Raw genomic sequence first — 7,871 nt, 5'->3', positions numbered from 1 at the left:
CAGGCCATGTCCTGCTACTTACTGCTGGGGCAGAAGCGTCACCTCCACATGTGTTTTATTTTCAAAAATTTTTAAGGTAGGGGCTGCACTTTTAAGACTAGATGCCAAATCTAAACAAATCTAGAATGATACACTATAACATTTGCCATAAGGATTGCTAAGGAGGCATTGGTTTTTTCTCTAGGAAGTCATTTTTTCTCATGACTCTGTGTCTCTTAGGGGTTGTCTCCTCTGCAGGATCTGGAATGCATTCCCCCAGCACAGAACACAGGCTCCGGAGCCTTCAAACACCAAAGATGAGGTTTAAGCACAGTCAAGTAAGCCAGGGGATTCAGTGAGCAAATTCCCCCTCCTCTGTCTCTGCTGTTAAAGCATCTGTTAATATACACACTTTACACAAGAAAGGCAGTTTTAAAAACTATCCTACTTAAATGGATTGCTTACCCATTATTGATACACATTTAAAAGATGAGTAGAACTGTACAGATTGCCAGCCTTCGTTTTGACATCCCAGAGTACTAAAAATATCTTAAAATTGACTTCAATTAAAAAAAAAGATCAGCACACCTATCGTACTTGCTGAAAATGCAAAAGAGTTTTTGTTTTTTTTTTAATATATTTTTCCTACAATTTTATAGAATTATATTCACATGCCATACATTTATCCACAGTGTACAGTCAATTGTTCATGGTATCATCATTAAGTACATTTATCACCACAATCAGCACTTGAACATATTGATTACTACAAGAAAAATTGTGGGTTTTTTTAGCAGTAATAAAAAGGATGATAAAAAGAAAAATAGCATGTCAGACAATACAATATAATAGTAAGGACAGAAAATAACACCACTACCAAGAATCCCATATTCCTCCCTTATATCCCCCTCTCATATACACTTAGCACTGGCATATTGCCTTGGTTACATTTAATGGAGGTATATTACAATGTTACTGTTGACCATAGACTCCAGTTTGCTTTCATTATGTTTTTTTCCTAATACCATCCCTTTTTCAACACTCTACATGGTTGACATTCATTTGCTTTCCTACATGCAAAAACATTTTTATATTTGTATATTTAGTAACAGTCATTGGCCACTGCAGTTTTTGCCAAGTTATACAGTCCCAGTCTTTATCATCTATCTTTACCTCTGGTGTCATACATTCTCCTATCCCACCTCTTCCAGCTTTACTCACAGACACCTTTTTAAAAGGCTGGAAAACTACTGTATTAAATTATCCATGATTATTAAGTGATATTGCACTTAAATTTGAGAAAGATGTGATTAAGAATATTCCTTGTATTTAATGTAAATAGAAAACTATTAAGAAAATAGCTTCATATTTATATTGAATGTATAAATGAAGAAAACTCAACTATTTGGCCTTTGAAATGATTATGAAGTCTTATTTAATAATGGAATTGTCCTTCCACTCCCTGCCCTAATAATAAACATTGTGTTTTATTATGGAAAACCGCTGGTGTTTAACAGGCTTCAGCACCAATTCTGCATTCCCAGGGTGGCAGGGGTGGGGATGGGGACTCTCATGGGAAGTTGTATGAGCTGGTGGTCGATGCCAGTCTGCCTTTGTAAGGGGCACAGTGCTGATACCTCAGGGGAATTATCCCCTCTCCCCTCAAAAGCTGGCAGGGTTGATGCAGGCAAATCAGTTGGAACTATTTTAAGAACCATTTTGGGAAACAAATTGAGGGGCTCTGCATTTCCTATTTTAGACCTATATAAATCTAAAATCTTACTAAAACCTTTACAATACTCGCACTAAATACTTCAAGTCCTTAATAACATCTTTTAATGCAACAATGCATAAGCTACAGGCAATTCCTATCTCTTGGATTTAATCTACATACTAGTCTTAATGAAATTTTACAAGATATGTTTTACAGATTTTATTCCTCCTTACCAAAGGTGAGAACATAAACAATTCTTTAAAGTTGATGATGAATATCCTACTCAAAGTATAATAATACATTTACTTGCAGTCTCCCTTTAACTGATCGCCTTAATCTTGATCCACTGATTTGCACCATGAACTTCAAAAGATAGATCACTGCAGTAGACATGATGGCCTAATTCCTCCAAAGGTGGTCCTGGGTCAACTATAGCAAACTGGGCTACATCCTCAATTCCTTTCTTCACTTCAACATCGAGTTCCTCTATTTCTTCAACACTGGCAAGATTACTGTTCACCATTTTATCCTTGAGAAGCAAAATAGGGCCACTCTTACTTCTCACTTCCTAAATTTCTTGTGTACGGTAGCTAACTCCAGGATCACTCATACTGTGTCCATGATAATGGTAAGTCTGCAGCTCCATCAGCGTGGGCCCCTTTCCAGATCTGCAATGGTCAGCTGCAAACCTTGTTGCTTCCTGGACACACAGTGCATCCATTCCACCTACGCTCAGCCCAGGAATAAAATCGCCTCTCTTGTAGGAATCAGGGCTGGCTGCTGCTCTCTCAACAGACATTTCCATTCCCTAGCAGTTATTCTCACAGAAGAAAATGCAAGGTAATTTCCACAAAGCTGCCATATTGTGAGATTCAAATATCTGACCCTGTTTAGCAGCACCATCACCATATAAAGTCAGAGACCTCATCTTTTCCACTATACTTACAGGCCGGAGGAATTCCAGCTCCCAGGGGCACCTGAGCCCCAACAATGCCCTTGCCCCTATAGAAGTCCTTGGCATACATATGCACTGATCCTCCTTGTGATGGTTAGGTTCATGTGTCAACTTGGCCAGGTGACAGTACCCAGCTGTCTGGTCAAGCAAACACTGGCCTAATAATTGCTGCAAGGAGGTTTGTGGCTGGTTAATAAACCAACAGGCTGGTTTATTAAATCATCAGTCAATTGCAGCTGTGACTGGTGACTCACCAAAGGGCGTGTCTTCCACAATGAGAGAATGCAATTGGCGGGATTTAATCCAATCAATCAATTGAAGACTTATAAGCAAGACAGATAGAAGACCTTCACTTCTTTGGCTGCCCAGTGAAGCGTTTCCTGAGGAGTTCGTCAAAGTTGCCAGTTTGTTTCCTGAGGAGTTCATCGAAGTTGCTGGTTGGTTTCCTGAGGAGTTCATCAGACATCTTCCTTGGAGTTGACAATTTACTGACTGCTCTACAGAATTTGGACTTGTGCATACCCGCAGTTGCGTCAGTCACTTTTATAAATTTTATAGTCATAGACACCTCTCATTGATTCTGATTCCCTAGAGAACCCTAAGACACTCCTTTTTGTCTAGCACAACCTCCTCTTCGTCCTATAAGCTGTGTGAGAATTTCTCTGACTGAAAATCCATGAATGAAGGTAAAGCCATGAGCCCCATAAGCTGTCAGGAGATGATCTGTGTGGTTTCTTCCAGCCTCGAGGCCCACACAACAAGTTTTCTGACCATCAAACAAATGACAGAAACCACGAATAATTTTCTGTTTATACAGCGGATCTGCCTTTAATTTCTTCCGGCGAATAGTCTGCCTCTAGCCCATCCACTCTGGCGAGCACAGTTGTGACAGGAGGGCCCTTTCCAACCGATGAAGGTCACATTTCTTAATTTAAAATGCAGCATTATTTGCAAGGTTCCGGGATGCCACAAGCACTCTGCTAGCTGGCTTCTGGGTGGCGCCAGACCACACGCGGGAGAACGCGGCAGGCATCGCGGGCAGTGACAGCGACGGCGGCGACCCCCGAAGACCCAAGCAGAACGGCCGCGGTGTCCCTGCCTCTGTCTTCCCATGGTCTTCCCCTTTGTGTCAATGTGTGTCTGAAATTTCCCCCTTTTTTAATGGGGACACATGTCTTTGGATATTTAATGTCTGCCCTAAATCCAGGATGATCTCACCTCAAGATCCTTAACTACATCTGCAAAGACTATTTCTAAATAATGTCACATTCACAGTGCTTGGAATTAGGACTTGGAAATACCTTTTGGGGGTCATAATTCAACTCACTACAACACATAAACCCATTACTTCCTGCCCCCATCTCTCTTTCTCTCTCAAAGTTCCATTCTACACTTCTGTATACCTATTGGACATCTCCAACCCAAATCTGAATCATCTAAAATTAAACCCATGTCTTTGCTCCATCACCTGGTTTACCTTCAGTGATTTCTCTCTCTCCTCTAATACTTCTATTCTGCCAGTTGTCTCATCACGATCATTCTACTGCAATCTCTCCTTTATCTTGCCTTCCGTTTCCATCCCCGCTGCCTCTATCTCATTTCACTTTCCCCTGGGCTGTCATTTGAACTGTTTCAGTCGCTCCCTACCAAGTCTACTTGACTCCAGTCAGGGATGTGAACGTTCTGGTTTTTTGATTAAAAAACCAGCAATATTGCTATATAATAAGCTGTATGTGCATTGTATTTTAAAGTCATTAGCTTTTGAATAGTATGTCTTACAGGCAGTTATCAACATAAATTCTATTTACAATTATTTCTCAACAACTAACTACTTTGTGTTATGATTTTTCAGGCAGCGATTTGTGATGGGTTCCTGGAGAGTTTCTTCCACTTGGTAGATTTGGCATGTCCTATTTCAGTTCACCCAAGTTCATTTAAAACAAAACTAAACTAACCTAAATTAAACTTAAAACTGTATCTTTCTAATACAAAGTTATTTGACTTTAAAGAACATTATAATAAAAATAAATAATATGATTTATGGGAAGGCTTAGTGTTCATAAGTATGATGTGCTAGATGTCATTTTTTTAAACATCGATTAATCCTATTGAAGGAAAAATATTTAAATGATGATAAAGGGATTGAAAGCCTTTGACAAAATTTGCAAAGATCAATAAAACAAAAGAAATTGTCAAAGTTCTACCAACTAATAAAGGATTTTCAACAGTATAGAGAGTTGAAGAAAAAGATATTAGCGCTAATGTGCACTAAAATAAAGGGTAGATTGACAACTTTGGGTGAATATTGATTAGAGAGAAATATGTAACTGTTGGAATAAGTGCAATTTCTGTTCCAAGATCTGAATGAAAATTGAAGAAATATTAGTTGTATTTTAAACTTTTAACTTCAAAGACTGTTCATAAAATGGAAGATGTAGACAGATCAATAATTTACAGGACATACGTAGTTAATGAAAAGGATTCTGGTTTCATTTAAGGGAGTTCCAATAATCTATCCTTCAGCACATAGGAATTTCTTATTCTCATCCATAATGAATTTTAAAACCAGTTAAAATTTAACTGGTGCACGATTGCAAAGCACTTTGCAAATATAAAATATTATATAAGTGCCATAGAATACATTACTTCAGACTTAATCTTTAAGCAACAATTAATGAATAATACAGTACTGTAGAATAGTCTTTCTAATGGAAATTTAACTTCCCTATAGCTTTAGGAGATTTGGAACATTACGTAATTTTTTAAAGTAAAATGAATTTTAATCCATGCATTTTTATGCTATTTGGTTGCCTGGCTTTAAATAGACACATATATAATATCTTATACATTAAATGATTTAACCATATATAAAATCTTTCATTTCTTTCATGAGGTAATAATTTGCATTCTAGAATTCATATATTTATTACCTCATGAGAAAACACTTATCGAGTATACTCATGCTGAGCATTATGTGCAATTTGCAATAGAACTAGCCTGTTAGAAGCTGGTATTCTTCAATGATCCTTTATTTGAAGAATCTTTTTTCTTTTCTTTATATCAGATTTTGGGGGCAGTGCTCAATGGAAGGAAGCATGAATACATTCTATTTGTAGAAAGAGTCCTGGGAAGATGGCAAAGCTGAAGATGGTTGTGAACCATGGCTCTAGTACACTGATAAGGAAGGGGCTTAGTGTTATGTCATTGGCACACTGATTTTAGTTCACCATGGGTTTCAAATTGTTTGGACAGATTAGATTAGACTCAACAACTTTGCCTGTTGTCAATGTTTGGCACTTTCAGGAGTCTCCCATTTTTTTTAAGAAAAATAATGGGGTAAAGAACATACCAAAAACACGATTGTATCAGTTTTCAGAACTGCCAAGTTTCATGCAGTCGGATGAGATAAAGGTGAATTTCAAAAACGAACATCTTGAGACATGATGCCCTTTGAGTGAACTGGACAGATTCCAAAAAGTGTGGACCTCCTCATTTATAAGGAAAAGTCATTTTCATCAGGTTTAAGAAAAAAGTGATTGATCAAATCTCTCCTACTGGTTTTGGTATTTTTGTTGTTAAATAGATTTTTAGATGTTCTAAATGCAGTAATTTTGTTGGCTTTGATGCAAAATTGAATCACAATTTAGGAAATCTTTCATAGTTGTCGTAGGCCACCATTCCAGAACTCACTAGAAGAAATGAAAGCATTTTGTTCAAAAAAGCCCTGAATATTTTGGCAGCATCTGACCCAGGTGCTATCTGTGTAGTTAATTTACTCATTCATTCAGTCCTTTATTCATTAAAAATGATATCTCTGAATTGCTATTGGTTGCCAGGCATTGCATGGGAAAGTGAATATAATGGCAATGTGTCAGGAAGTTCACAGTGGAGATCAGAAAATAAACAATTATAATGCAAGCAGACAGCTGATAGGATAGATTATGTAAGGCGAGGGGTTTCTAACAGCCTGAAAGGTCAAGTGGGTCAAAAAAAGTTACTCCAAATAAGTGAGTTTCAGTTTCTTTGAGTAAGGCAAGAAAGGATATTCCAAGTAGAAGGGATAAAAATGCCAAGTTTCAGATGTGAGAAGATTACAACACACACAAAATGTGTGCTTGGAATATAGATGATGTATCAAAGAGTAGGAAGAAATATAGCTATAGAGGGAGGCAGAGATAAAATCAGGTAGGAGCTTGTATGTAATACTGAGTTTGAACTTTATCAAGAAGGCATTAAAGAATGAATAGTTGTTCCGTGAAAATGCACGTGAGTCCAGAGTTCTTTGAATACATCTCCAAACTGAAATCTTTGGCAGCTTTGATGCTCTTATATGACCATGCCATATGTGTGTGTGTGTGTGTGTGTGTGTGTATAAATATTTTCAGTATGTAGCATCAAAGGAAGAGCATGATCACCATGGTGTCATGGTGGTCTGGGCCCAAAAGCAGGGCCTGGCACATAGTGGCTATGCAATAAATACTTGATGATCGAATGTATGGATAAATGGGTTTTCAGCAGGGGAGTGATGTGAGCAAGGAAGCCATTCGCAGACTGTGGAATGCAAGACAATCTGGAAGGAAGGAGAAATGGCGATGATTAGTATGTTAATGTAGTGATTAGGGAAAGAAATGATGCGAGGCTGAATTAAAGCAGTAGATCTGAGGATTAAAAGGTAGGAGAGAGTTAAAAGACATCACTGACAGAACTTGACTAACAATCAGATGATGGGATTTATGGAGTGGTAGAAAGATAGGATAACTTCCAGTTTTCTTGCCTGGGCTAATGAGTGGATGGCAGGCCATCTCTCGGAGAGTGAAGAGTAGGAGAAACAGGTTTGGGATGTGAAAATAGTGAATTTTGTTTTAGACATGTTGCTTGTCAACTCTTGGTGGAACACCCAGGGGGTGTTGAGTAGGGAACTGGACTGGGGAGTCTGAATTTTAGGTGGTAGATGAAGCTAAGGGGGGAAAGATTTCTCAGAAAGAAAGATTATAGGAAGAAGAGAAAAGGACTGAGCTTAGAAACTGAGATAAGCAGAAGAATCCATGAGAAGAAACTTCCGGAGATATAGGAGGAAAACTAGGAGAGTCTGGACCCAACCAAAGCTGAGGGGAAAAGGAGAGCAATTGTTTCTATCCATGACAGATTTAAAAATAAAAGAAAAGCTATGAAGTATCACATAAAGGCATGAAGAGGAAAAAAATCAAATAATCAAATAATTGG

At 38.0% G+C, this 7,871-nt stretch overlaps 1 pseudogene; it reads right to left on the bottom strand.

Annotated features, from left to right (window-relative positions):
• Window positions 1-2,012: 2,012 nt before the first annotated feature.
• Window positions 2,013-3,684, bottom strand: LOC119528864 (annotated as a pseudogene).
• Window positions 3,685-7,871: the final 4,187 nt, after the last annotated feature.

This window comes from Choloepus didactylus, chromosome 3 (genome assembly GCF_015220235.1).
Source record: "Choloepus didactylus isolate mChoDid1 chromosome 3, mChoDid1.pri, whole genome shotgun sequence".
Taxonomy (NCBI): Eukaryota; Metazoa; Chordata; class Mammalia; order Pilosa; family Megalonychidae; genus Choloepus; species Choloepus didactylus.
The sequence above is the reverse complement of the archived record's forward strand: the minus strand, read 5'-3'. Positions and strand labels throughout refer to the sequence as shown.